The following is a 13144-nucleotide window of genomic DNA, read 5'->3' on the forward strand; positions in this document are numbered from 1 at the left end:
AGAGTATAAACTGAGCACACCCACACACCACAACCCCCCCACAGGTGTAGGCAATGTAGAGTGGCCCAGTACAAAAGGAGCAAACCTACACACCACACCCCTTCCTACACCAAAATGCTAACACTAGCAGTTGCAATCATGGCACTGGAGGACATGCCTATACTGCTACAACTACAGCAACAACAGCAACAACAACAACAACTACAGCAGCAACAACAACAACAACAGCAGCAACAACAGGCAGCACAGAGGAGACACAGGAGGAGAAGGAGGGTGAGACAGGCCCAGCAATTACCACCAGGGCAGCCACCACTGCCTCGCAGGCAGCCACCAATCCCTCGCACCAGACCCAGCCCATTCAACCTAACCCCTGAGCAGATCCACACCCTGTACCGGCTGGACCGTGACACCATCACCACCATAGTGGACATGATACAGAACGACATTGCCAGCCACATAGAAATACGCACTGCAATCCCCCCACTACTAAAGGTTGTGTCCGTGCTACACTTCCTGGCCACAGGCACCTACCAGCACACAGTGGGCCAGCTGCATGGCATTTCACAACCACTATTTTCACGCATGCTGAACCAAGTGCTGGATGCCCTCCTGAAGCACGCAAGCACCCATATATCCCTACCACGGACTGACCAGGAGATAGCCGAAACCAAAGTAGGCTTCCATGCACTGGCAGGCATGCCCTATTGTGTTGGTGCCATCAACTGCACCCATGTAGAATTGGTAGTCCCCCATGCCATAGAGGCAGTGTACAGCAATCACAAGCAATACCACTCCATCAATGTGCAAATGGTATGTGACTCCAGCAAGATCATCACCCATTGCTGCGCCCGATTTCCTGGATCCACACATGATGCCATGGTACTGCGCAACTCCACGCTACCCCGTCACATGGAGCGACATGCTGGACCACGTGCCTGGCTGCTCGGTGAGTTGCACAACAGGCCCATGGCCATGCTGTGGGGTACAGATGTGTGCGGATGCAGAAGGGGGGGTGGCCTACTGCACCAGGGTGGAAAGGGGGGGGTAAAAGGTCACCAGGGCGCCAATAGCCAGTGAGTGGAGAATGCATGCAGAGCTAAACACTCCTCACCTGAACCAGCCAAACGGACAGGACACATCACTGGGCCACATATCACAAATAATGCATATGGATGATAATAAATAAGAGGCACAACCAGGGCACCATGCTGTTGGCAAGCAATGCATGACTGAATAGGATGGCAACTGTGCCAATGCGGCTAGTGTGACCATTGATAGCAAACAATATCCTGCATGAATTAGAAACTAAACATTGTCGCAATACCAGAGCACATCTGCCTCAGCATGCAGGAATACATCCTGCATCATCTAGTTAATCCCATCCAGTGTACCACACCTCATTACAGTATACATTGCATCTAGGTGATTATTTTCTGCACGTACAGGGACATGTGCATGCCCACACCAAGTAGCTGCTGCCATGACTGTGCTCCCTGAAGGTGGCAGTTCAGAGTGACACACACTGATTTGTTTCTTCTTGCAGGTGATGGAGTATATCCCTTGAGGCCTTGGCTACTTACTCCTGTGCGGAACCCGCAGAACAGCCATGAAGAGGAGTACAATCGTGTGCACACTCACACACGTGTTGTCATTGAGCAGGCCTTTGCCAGGCGAGCCTCTAAAGAGTTGTCGGCCGCAGGTGTACTGGTGGCTGGCAGGGTGGTGGCTGGAAGGGTGGTGGCTGGAAGGGTGGTGGAAGGCACCTGTGTGGTGCCCTCGTCCAGGGCACTGTCCTCCTCAAAGATGGCAATGTCTGATTCTCCTAGGTCCGAGTCATGGAGGCACGGATCGTCCAGGCTCTCAGACTCCGCAGGGGGGGGGGTGGCTGGCAATGGGGCTTGGGGTGTGTGTGCCAGACATGATTCCAGCCTCATCATCCACCTCTGCGGACACAACGTCCGTGGTGGCTGGCGGAACGGCTCCCACTGTTGTGGGTGCCTGCTGCTGTTCTGTGGCTGCAGGTGTCCCCTGCAGGGTTACTGCCTTGCGTGGCACACTGGCTGTTGCTGCAGGTATTTTCTTGGGCTTGGGGGTGGCGGTGGCACTGCTCCCTTTGCGTGCACTGGATGTACTTGCACCCCTCTCCTGTGTTCCACCTTCCTCATCGGTGCCTGGGGGATAGAAGAGATGCAGGTCATCCGTGATGTTGTCAAATGGCAGCTATGATGTATTGCAGTGTGATATGTTCATTCATTCAGGCATCATTTCATTTCTGGGGTGTGGCATTTGGTGTCCTGAGGGGACATGTGGCCAATCAATGCATGGCTGGTGGCATAGCATTGGTTTGGTGTCTGTGTGGCGGGTTCCATGGGCATGGTTGGGTCATGCCTCTGTTGGTATTGGGATTGTCACTCAGCATGCGTGTGGGGCAGGGTGTGGCACTCATTCTTCAATGGATATGTTGATGTAGCCTTGGGACATGCATTACCTTGCCTAGTCTCACTTCCACATCACTTGTGCCACATCATGGCTTAGTATACGTGGATGTGATGGTTTACTCACCTTCCTCTGTGGTAGATGCAGCGCCAACCTCCTGGTCTCCTATTCCCTCAATTGATTCCGGGTCAATGAATGCACTTGCGGTCTCCTCCCATGCCGTCAACTTCACAGGGGAGTGTGGGCCACCGCCTGTCGCCATTGCGGCCCTCCTGTTCTCCACCAGCATCTTCCTCACCCGGAGGCGGAGGTCGTCCCAGCGCTTCCGTCAGTCACTCTCCCCACTGCCGACACCCTCTGTGCGACCTCCTGCCAGACCTCTTTTTTTTTTTGTTTGGGCCGCATGCCTGAGGTCTGTGCTCCTGATTGTATCTGCATGCTGTTCGAGGGTGTTGGCAAGCAAACGCTGCTTTCTCTTCCTTTGGGAGGATTTCCTGGTGGCCTTCGACATCCTGCTTCTGTTGTGGCACACAACACGAGAGTAGTGGTGGTTATGGAGGATGGCAATGGATTGTGTTTTTAAAGATGGCCGCCGGCCCATTTTCCGTTCCTGTGCGATGACTTAATTTCCGGGTCCCTTTTTTTTGTGAATACGGTAATACCATGCCGGTATTACCGTGCCGGTATTTAGTGGTTGTTATGATGCGGTTACGGAATGGGCGGCACCCGCAATGCCGGTATAGGGGGGTTGGTGGCCCGTTACTGGCATGGCGGTTTTGCAAATACTGGCATGGGGGAACGCACGTTCTCGCACACTCGTAATCACCCGCTGTTAGTGGGTTCATACGGACACGAACCTGCATGTTCCGCCATGCCGGTATTGAACACACTGTTACCAGGATACTCGGAATGAGGCCCACTGTGATTAACAGAGTACATGAGAATAGAAAGATTGAATTAATCACCATCAAGAACTAGAATAAGTGAATGGCTATGTTTTCTTTGCATGTAAAAGCCCACCCAGGACCCATTGAATAAGTAACTGAAAGTATGGATTAAGAGCTGTCTGCAGTTGAACATCACAGGACTGGCTTTGGAGGATGTGTCATAAAAACCTATGTCAATTCTCGCCCCGGAAAAACATCTGTGGCTTAATTTCTATGAAAGACAGATCATAGCATTCCACCATCACTTGTTAAGTATTTCACGAGGGCACAAATCATCCTGTCATCACACATAAGACATATTGCAACCTGATTATATACCAGACTATTCCAACTGATGTAGGTCGCCTCTTACTAGCTTCTCTAATTGTCTTTTATTCATTGAAATCAACTATTATGTAGCATTAAGACAATCTATCCCTCTATGGAGATAGACAACCATTAGAAATCCAGTGAAAGACGGTATTCTGCAATTATTATTAATATTATTAATGTTATTATTATCATTATTATTATGTGGCATTGTGCACCCGTTCCAGGGGCAACAATGGGGGGTAACGGCCCGGTGGCCCGAGTTAAGGCCAGATTGAAGCAATGTCAGTTAATGGGGGCCCAGGCCATTACCCCCCCCCCCAGTGTTGACTGTGGAACGGGTGCAACGCCATTAGTGCCCTTTCCCAGCGAAAATAGGAAGAAAAGAAAAAAAAACATTTCAAAACCATACCGAGACTGTCAGGACTCAGGGGCAATAACACATCAATATCATTTGGTCATGGACGTCTGCTTGCATTCACATTAATTTGGTAATAGAGACATATACACACTGATCTTAACGATACATATAGCGATCCATTATTGTATGAAATGTACATTACATTATAGTGATATCGTAACGTATTGTTCATAGTGTGCAATGCAATGTGATGCCACTTCCTGTTTTGTCAACGTGCGAAAGGTCGTGTTCCATCGCTCCCCGCGATATCACTTCGGGTTGGGGTCAAATGATATCACTTCCTGTGGTGTCATCAGGGGGTCAAGGGTTGTGTGATGTCACTTCCGCTACCCCTGGCATTTTGGTGAAATGACGCCCCTGCTAGACTGCTCATGAGGACAGGGGTGAGGGGGAAGGCTGTGGCCATATTGGAAGAAGCAGAATACAAATGAAAATAATAAAACCAGCTTAATGTACAATCACTGCAAGAAGTGAAACGTGCTTCAAAAGCAAGAGGGAACAACAGCAATGTGCCAAAATGTAACAATTAACTACAAAGCAATGAATAACATGAATAAACATGGCGCAATACATATTTGAAACAAGCACCAAAGGGTGTGCAGTGCATAAAATTGTGCAATCAATATTTGAAACAATCACCAAAGGGTGGTCAGTGCACAAAATGGATCAGTAAATATTTGAAAAAAGCACCAAATGGTGCATAGTGCATAAAATGGAGTAAAACATATTTGAAACAAGCACCAAAGGTTGTGCAGCGCATAACAAGAGAGGTAATGAAAGCAAAGATGAACCAGATACAAGAAGCATGCAGCAATAGTTGCTAAAGGAACTTCATGTGTGTAGCAAAATAAAGAGACATAGGATGAGCACATAAAAAATGGGGATAAAGAAAAGAGGACAAGGAGAGCATAAGCCGAGTAGAGGGGACAGAGCGTACTAGTTGGAATTGAATTGAACATTGCCAAGAAACGAGAAGGAGCAGTTGTGAAAGTGGGAAAAGGATGGGAGGATGGAGGAAGAAGAGTAAAAGGTGGTGGGAGCTGGAGGGGTCAATGGACAGGTGGAGAGGTAGAGCAGGGGATAGTAGAGTTTGAGGGTGTGCTGGAACCGGCATATGATAAAAGTGCATGCTCCTGGTTTCATTGTTTGGGGAGAGGTTGCCAGTAATTGCGGATTGAAGATTCAGAGCGGTGGCCACTGACTGCCATAATTTGATGGCTTTCAAGGCCAGCGTTGGCAAGCAATTGAATCGCAGTGGCACAGATTCAGGGATTGGTATAGATGGTAGAGAGATTGGCTTGTTGAGACAGAGTTTTCATAAGAGAGCCAAGAAATGTTTACTAAGTGGTTTGTTACTATAAAAGACAGAGTAAGATTGAACGGTTACAAGGGGACAATTTGAGTGGATATACAAAAAATCAAGGGGTGGTGGATAGCAATTTTTTACAGTTACAGTGACTTGACGGGACAGGATGGAGAATCAGGTGTAGCATATATTGCACCGCAGAAAAAGAGTGCGGGAGCATTCGTTTAAGCTGGAGTGGTTTTTGGTGGGCTCTTTGAAGGGTAGAGAGGCAACCGTTTCGCCATGTTCATTAGCTGCGATGGTGAAGGCATTTTGTGGTAAAATGCGTAGTCCTTCATGGCCATGGTGAGCCAAATGGGTTGCACATCGAACTACACATTGTTTGTTTGTTTGTTTGTTTATTTATTTGTATTGCGCGCCAGACCCAAGGGTAACCGGGCGCAGTGAACAGAATATACAAAGCTTACAATGTTGCATAGAAATTACAGTGTTACAGCAAATTACAATGTTGCATAATTAAAATTTACAATAGTGATAAATCTTTGATGGTACATATATACATTCAGATAAGTAACGTAACACAAATTAAGTCTTTCAAACCTTACATGTTGTTGCCATTGAAGTGTTTGATAAGATTCGTTCTAAAGTGAGGAAAAGGTTGGTCTGAACTAAGGTTGTGTGGCAGGGCATTCCACCATTTAGCGGCTAGCACAGGGAAGCTTGTGCCGCCAATTTTGGCAAGTTTAAATCTTGGAATTTCCAGACAGTTGGAGTTGGGAGTTCTTGTAGGTCTGCTAGAGATTTTTCTTCTTATTTTGTCCATCAGGTAAGTGGGGGCAGCGTTATTGAGGGCTTTGTGCGTCAAGGAGAGCATTTTTAGGTGAATTTGATTGTCGGTGGAGAGCCATTTGTATTGTTGTCTAGTGGAGGAGATATGTTCCCTTTTGTTTATGCCTAAGGCAGCTCTCAGGGCGTTGTCTTGTAAAATTTGTAGCCTTTTGGTGATAATTTTGTTAGCGCCACTGTAAAGGGCATTGCAATAATCGAGTCGTGATAGTATTAAGGCTCTCGCTAGGATCATGCAGCTGTTATTAGAGAAGAAAGGTTTACCTGCTCTTATTAATTTGCAGGTATAGGCTGTCGTGGAAGCTAAGGAGGTAACTTTTTTTGCAAAAGACATGGTGGAGTCGAGATAGAAGCCTAGAGTTTTTACTTCACTCAAAACCTTGATTCTATTGCCATCTGTGTTAAACGTGGAGTAGTCCTTGCCTAGTTTGTTGATATTGGCCTGCGTGCCCAGAATGATCAGCTCAGTCTTATCATCATTCAGGCAGAGGCCATGTGATGCCATCCATGCCTGAATAATGAGGTACACCCTATTCACCAACTCCCCGTCCTTGTTGTGATCCCCAGAAAGCGGGAGGAGAATCTGTGTATCATCTGCATAGTTAGTGTAGGTGATACCTAGAAGGTCCAGATCATCGAAGAGGGGTTTAGTGAATATGTTGTACAGGGTTGGGGAAACACAGGAGCCTTGAGGGACGCCGCACGTGATTGGAAGAGGGTCGGCTGCTGCCGAGGGGGAGAAGGCTCTCATTGTTCTCTCACTCAGAAAGGATTCAATCCATTTGGTGGCATGCGTGGAGAAGTGTGCAACAGTGTCCAAGTGTTTGCAGAGGACCCTGTGATCCACCAGATCGAAAGCAGCTGAGAGATCAAGTAAGAGGAGGAGTGCCGTCTTACCTTGATCTCTCAGTTCGTCTATTTGGGTCTTTAGATCAATGAGTGCAGTTTCAGTACCGTGGAGTGGACAGAAACCAGATTGTCTGGCTCCCAGTAGATTGTTTAATTCAAGGTGTCTTTGAATTTGTGTATAGGTAACCTTGTCTAGTATCTTCAGTAGGAAAGGTACGGTAGTGATGGGCCGATAATTAGTGGGGATGAGGGGGTCAAGAGTCTGTTTCTTGAGAAGTGGGAGCACCCATGATTGTTTTAGGTTCGCCGGGATATTACCTGTGGCGAAGGATGTGTTGATCAATTTTGAAATGAACGGTGAAAGGTCTCTGGCAGCATCTTTTATTAGTTGTGCTGGGCAGATGTCACCTTTACAGTTCGACGGTTTGAGGGAAAGGATGATTTTCTCTACCTCTAAGATGGTAGTTTTTGTGAAGGAGAATTTGTTGGTTGGGTTATTAATGGTGTTGTTAAGTGGCGGCTTGTTTGTGAGGTTTAGGGAATCTTTTTTTAGTTGGATTTTGTTTTGCAGTGCGGTGATTTTATTTGCTAGGGCTGTTTGGATATCTGTGCACCAGGTCTGGTCTTTGATGCAGGTATCAGGTGTGGCAATGGGTGACTCAAGTTCTTTCAAGATGGAGAACTGTTCCTTCATACTTGAGTTGGCATTGGCAATGCGAACATTGTAGGAATTGCGTTTCGCTAGACAGATTTCATTTTCATAATGCCGAGAGATATTAGTTAAGTTAGCTTTATTCTCTTCGGTTGGACATAGTTTCCAGTTGGATTCGCATTTTCTTTTGTTTAGGCGCAAGTTCTAGCGTGAACCACTTGTTTAAATGTGCCTTGGGTTTGCTTGTTCGCATTTTGAGAGGGGCCCCTTTGTCCATAGTGGTGCGCATGATGTTGTTGAATTCGTTGACCAATGCACTAGGGTCGAGGTTGTCTGGCAGTGCATTTAAGGTAGGAAGGATCAGGGGAATAATATTATCCGCTGTAATATTCTTTTTGTTTCTTGTAGGGCATGGTGGAGCTGCCTGTGGGGCAGGGCTGGGTAGTTTGTTGGTTAGTAAATTAAAGGACACCAAGGAGTGGTCTGTCCAGGAGAGGGGCGTAATAGAGGATACTGTGGCTGAGCAGTTGGAATCAGCGATCCAGTCAAGTATTCTACCCTTTGCATGTGTAGGGGTGCTAACTTTTTGGGTGAGTCCCAAGGTGTGAAGGGTATTGGCAATAGTGGAAGCATGGGCATCTGCTTGGTCATTGAAGCCAAGGTTAAAGTCCCCTAATATCAGCAATTGGGAAGTAGTTTTGGTGTTGTTGGCCAGGAGGCTGTGCAGGTCCTCCTCGAAGGTTCCAAGTGGGCCCGGTGGTCTGTAAATTAGATGAATTGAAAGAGTTTGGGTGTTGTTTATGGGAATTTTGGCAGTGAGAGTTTCACAGGATTGCATAGTTGTGGTAGGGGCTAGTCGGAGTGATAGGTTTATTTTGGATATAATGGTGATTCCACCTACGCGGGAGCCTTCTCAGTCCTGCCTAGATATGGTGTAACCGTCAGGAATGGCTAACATGAGCGATGGGCCTGCCGCATTGTGTAGCCAGGTCTCAGTTATAGCAATAAAGTCTAGATTGGCTTCTGTGATTAAGTCAGCTAGGTCGATGGCGTGTGCCACTAGGGATCTTACATTAAGGAGTGCTCCCTTGAGGGAGTGTCCTTTAGGGTCCATTTTGGTTATGGCCGAGTTGGATGAGTGGGTATTTGTTTTAAGCATGTTTATATTCACTGCTGGGGGGGATTTAGGGGGTGCAGTGCATATTCTAATGTGTTGGTCTTTCGATGTGCGTTTTATAGTGGGGAGGGATCTTCTAAGAGGTTCATAGAGTTTATTAAGTCTGGCGCGTAATTTAAGGTTTCTCTCGTGAGTTGGGGTAGGCTGAGAGGTGTAGACTAGTTGGCCTGGCATGGCCTGGTGCGCGGGGCTGATGTGGCCAGGGTAGTTGGGTGTCTTGGGTGTGGTGAGTAAGAGAGGAGGTGCGAAAGCTGGCTTGCAAGGGGGAACTTCAGTGTGGCTGTTCTTGGGGAAGCGTGCAGTGTGGCCATAATCATTAGAAAGTAAATGTTGAGTGAGCTAGACATAGTGCAAAGCTATTCCTGTTAGCTAGCAATGCCACTTGGTGTGTGTGGGTTAGGATAACTGTTCTTCAAGGTACTAAATGTCGGTGACTATGTCTAAGGCTTTGTGGCTAGATCAGTAAGGTCTAGGCACCATTCACTAGTAGGGGCACAAGTATATGAGGCATGAATGGGCAGTGTCTAGGGTGCATAGCATGGGAGGCCCCTAAATACGCCTGTTCCAACAGGGCTAAGATATAGAGACTGAGGGCACCTAGCTGTGGCAATCAATCAGTGACTATAATACATTGCATGGTATGCTAAAATACAGAGACTAAGGGCACCTAGATAAGGCAATCAGACAGTGACTATAATGCATAGCCTGTGAGGCTAGGACATAGCACAAATCAAAGTGGTCTATTAGCGACCATAAGGCACAACACAAATCAAATATAGTCTTATTAGCGACCCTAGGGCACAAAACAAATCATATGTGGTCTGTTAGCGACCATAAGGCACAACACAAATCAAATGTGGTCTATTAGCGACCATAAGGCGCAACACAAATCAGATGTGGTCTATTAGTGACCATGAGGCACAACACAAATCAAATGTGGTCTATTAGCGACCATAAGGCGCAACACAAATCAGATGTGGTCTATTAGTGACCATAAGGCACAACACAACACAAATCAAATGTGGTCTATTAGCGACCATAAGGCGCAACACAAATCAGATGTGGTCTATTAGTGACCATGAGGCACAACACATCAAATGTGGTCTATTGGCGACCCTAGGGCACAACACAAATCAAATGTGGTCTATTAGCGACCATAAGGCGCAACACAAATCAGATGTGGTCTATTAGTGACCATGAGGCACAACACATCAAATCTGGTCTATTGGCGACCCTAGGGCACAACACAGATCAAATGTGGTCTATTAGCGACCATAAGGCACAACACAAATCAAATGTGGTCTATTAGCGACCATAAGGCGCAACACAAATCAGATGTGGTCTATTAGTGACCATGAGGCACAACACATCAAATGTGGTCTATTGGCGACCCTAGGGCACAACAGTAGGGCATATCATGAGGAGACAGTATTGTTTGCTATCTTTTGTAGCAAGTGTGGTGATACAGCCGGGAAAAAGTAAGGGAGAGAGCCTGTCAGGTGGGCCGTGAGTAGCAAAGTAAATATGGCATCTTAGGTGTATAATAGTAGTGGAGTGCTGATAGAGCGTGAGGAAGGTTCAGTGAGGTGCCATGAGGCGAGTGAAACATAGAGTCACGGTTCATACAGGAGAAAAGGATTTTTCTGTTACTCACTGTTCGAATGCCAGATGTCGAATGACTCAGTAGGGGGCAAGGTTCCGTGTTTGCAGCGGGAGAGTGCGAGCAGCGCTCGAGGTGATTAGGGCGCCCGGGCTGCGCAGGGATTTAGGGCCTGTGCTCTGGCAGCCATTGTATTGCAAAGTAACAGGGTCGGCACAATTAAAAACTGGAGAGAAGCGTATGATTTGTAAATCAGCATTAGATATATTTGGCTTATGTGCTGTCTATAAAATATAATTACAAATAAAACAAAATAGTGTTTTTCAATGTACACATAATCCACTAAATGATGTACATTAAGTTTAATGTTCTAGAGAAGGGACTTACTGAAATCATGAACTTAATACATTGCAAACATGAGACCATTCAACTTCACCAATACTGCTTGTACTGCACACTCGACCTGCGAGCAGGAAAGGATTACTTGGTCTCTCCACTCAGACAGGGTCAGTAAAAAATTGATTACATGTTTTAATGTGTAATGGTTAATTCAATTTTATTAATGCCCATCTGCCCTCTGTTTGTTAAAAGTGATTTTTCTTTAGTCAAATGTGTGATTTATCAAAATGTAATTCTCGCGCACTTAAATCTCCATTATTAGGATTGAGATTATATACACTCTATAACCCCAACCAAGCGGCACAAACTGCTGTGTTAGCATTCCTTCCGCCTAACACATTAAATGGAATGAGACCAGTTAAATAGTTTGGAGAATATCGATCTGCAGTATTATGTAAGTCCATTGCTTCTTTTCAATCAGTATCTCACTCTTTCAATTGTGTTTAACTTCCATGAGAACCTTGTTGACTCACTCAATACAGCTACTAGCTTCAAGTTGATAATAAAGCTGTTTTATATGTGTGATGCTCTCGGAGAAATGTATGTTTGCATTACTCTATTAGTAAAGTGCAAGCCATTATCAGTTACTTCATATACTTGTTGGATAACCTTCGCCTAAACATGTTATCCAGAAATCCGATGCTTACATCAGAAGATGTCTCTCAAAGAATTGTCATTTCTTTCAATGTGGAATAAACATCAATCATGACAATGACATTTTGGCTAATGCCTTGTCCTAAATTAACGGGACCTAAAATGTTAATTGCCAAATCATGTCAGGCTGTTTACAGGACAAAAATTGAGTTCTCTTTTTGTAACTTTTATTGCTATTGATTTTGACCACATCTCGCAAACCCAATCAATCAATTTAAGCATTGTACGTTGTTATAGCGAGGGAGATTTTACTTTCATGAGCAATTGACTTTCATGAGTATCGACCATGCCACGATACAATGCCAAGTAATGCTCCCCGCTCCACTATAACATCAACATGAAAAAGCACGTAAGGTAGTAAGTATAAATAACCAGAATATAACAGCAGGAGATTTGGCTGAGTGTATGGGTGACCTATGGGCAAAAACCAATTACTCAGATCATCTGGATACGCCTGTCAAATCTTATAATGATTAGATGACGAAACTATTGGATAAGGTTGCGCCTAGTAAACTAAGATATGTGAAGGAAAAGCCAAATCATCAAGTTTTTTCTACTGAACTTGCACAATAAAAAATTAAAAAGAGACAAGCGGAACAAGCTTGGCTTAAAAACCAAAATGTGACTAATAAGACTTTGTGGAAATGCAAAGAAAAAGAATATAAAGAAAGGATCACTAAAGCAAAAGCTAATCATTTTAATTATTTAATTAATAAAGCTGGAAATCAGACAAAAGAACTCTTTAGAGTTTTCAAATCCTGGGAAAACCAAGAGTCTTGACGCCGGTTATAAATCCCTCGAAGGCTGACTGTGACCGAGTACAATGTGTATTCGTGGACAAACTCTTGTTGGCTCAGAAAAAAATCAAGAAGCAACTTGATGGGCTGGAAGCAGCCACAATAAAGAATAAGTCTAGGGAAAAGCTTCAAAAAGGACTGGAGGAGAGTAGTGCTCCAGGTCAAAAGTGTGATAACCAAGAGACACCATCCAAGGGTTTTAGCATCAAGGACACAAATACTCCTGAAATCAAGAAATTATTAAAACAATGCATCCGACTAACTGCCCAAGAAATTTACTATGCTCTCGAGGTTTCTTCAAACACCAAGATCTCTTTATTGAATTTCTCTGCAGATTTTTAAACTCTTCATTTAAGCATAGCAGCATTCTGCTACTTATAAAAGATGTGGCAGCCACACCTTTGGTGAAAATACAGCGTTGGATCCAATGGCTGCGTCTAACTGGCAACCTATTATGAACACAGTGTTCCTTTTGAAATTGGTAGATGAGATTGCTGCCATCCAACTCCAAGTGAATATGGAAGATGCTGGGATTTTTCATAAAAAACAATCAGTCTGTAGATGTGCTTATGGTGGATTTACAAACGCAAATGCGGGAAGCTCTGGAAAAAAGCTGACCCTCTTAGACCTTTCAGCAGCATTTGATATTCTGGACCATCAGATTCTATTGAGGAGGCTGAAAGTGATTGGGGGGTTTTCAGAGAAAGCTATCTCCTGAGTGCAATCGTTCCTAGAGGGACGCAAATCAAGG

The sequence above is a fragment of the Ambystoma mexicanum genome, chromosome 1q (assembly GCF_040938575.1).
Source record: "Ambystoma mexicanum isolate Mex_15411 chromosome 1q, UKY_AmexF1_1, whole genome shotgun sequence".
NCBI lineage: Eukaryota > Metazoa > Chordata > Amphibia > Caudata > Ambystomatidae > Ambystoma > Ambystoma mexicanum.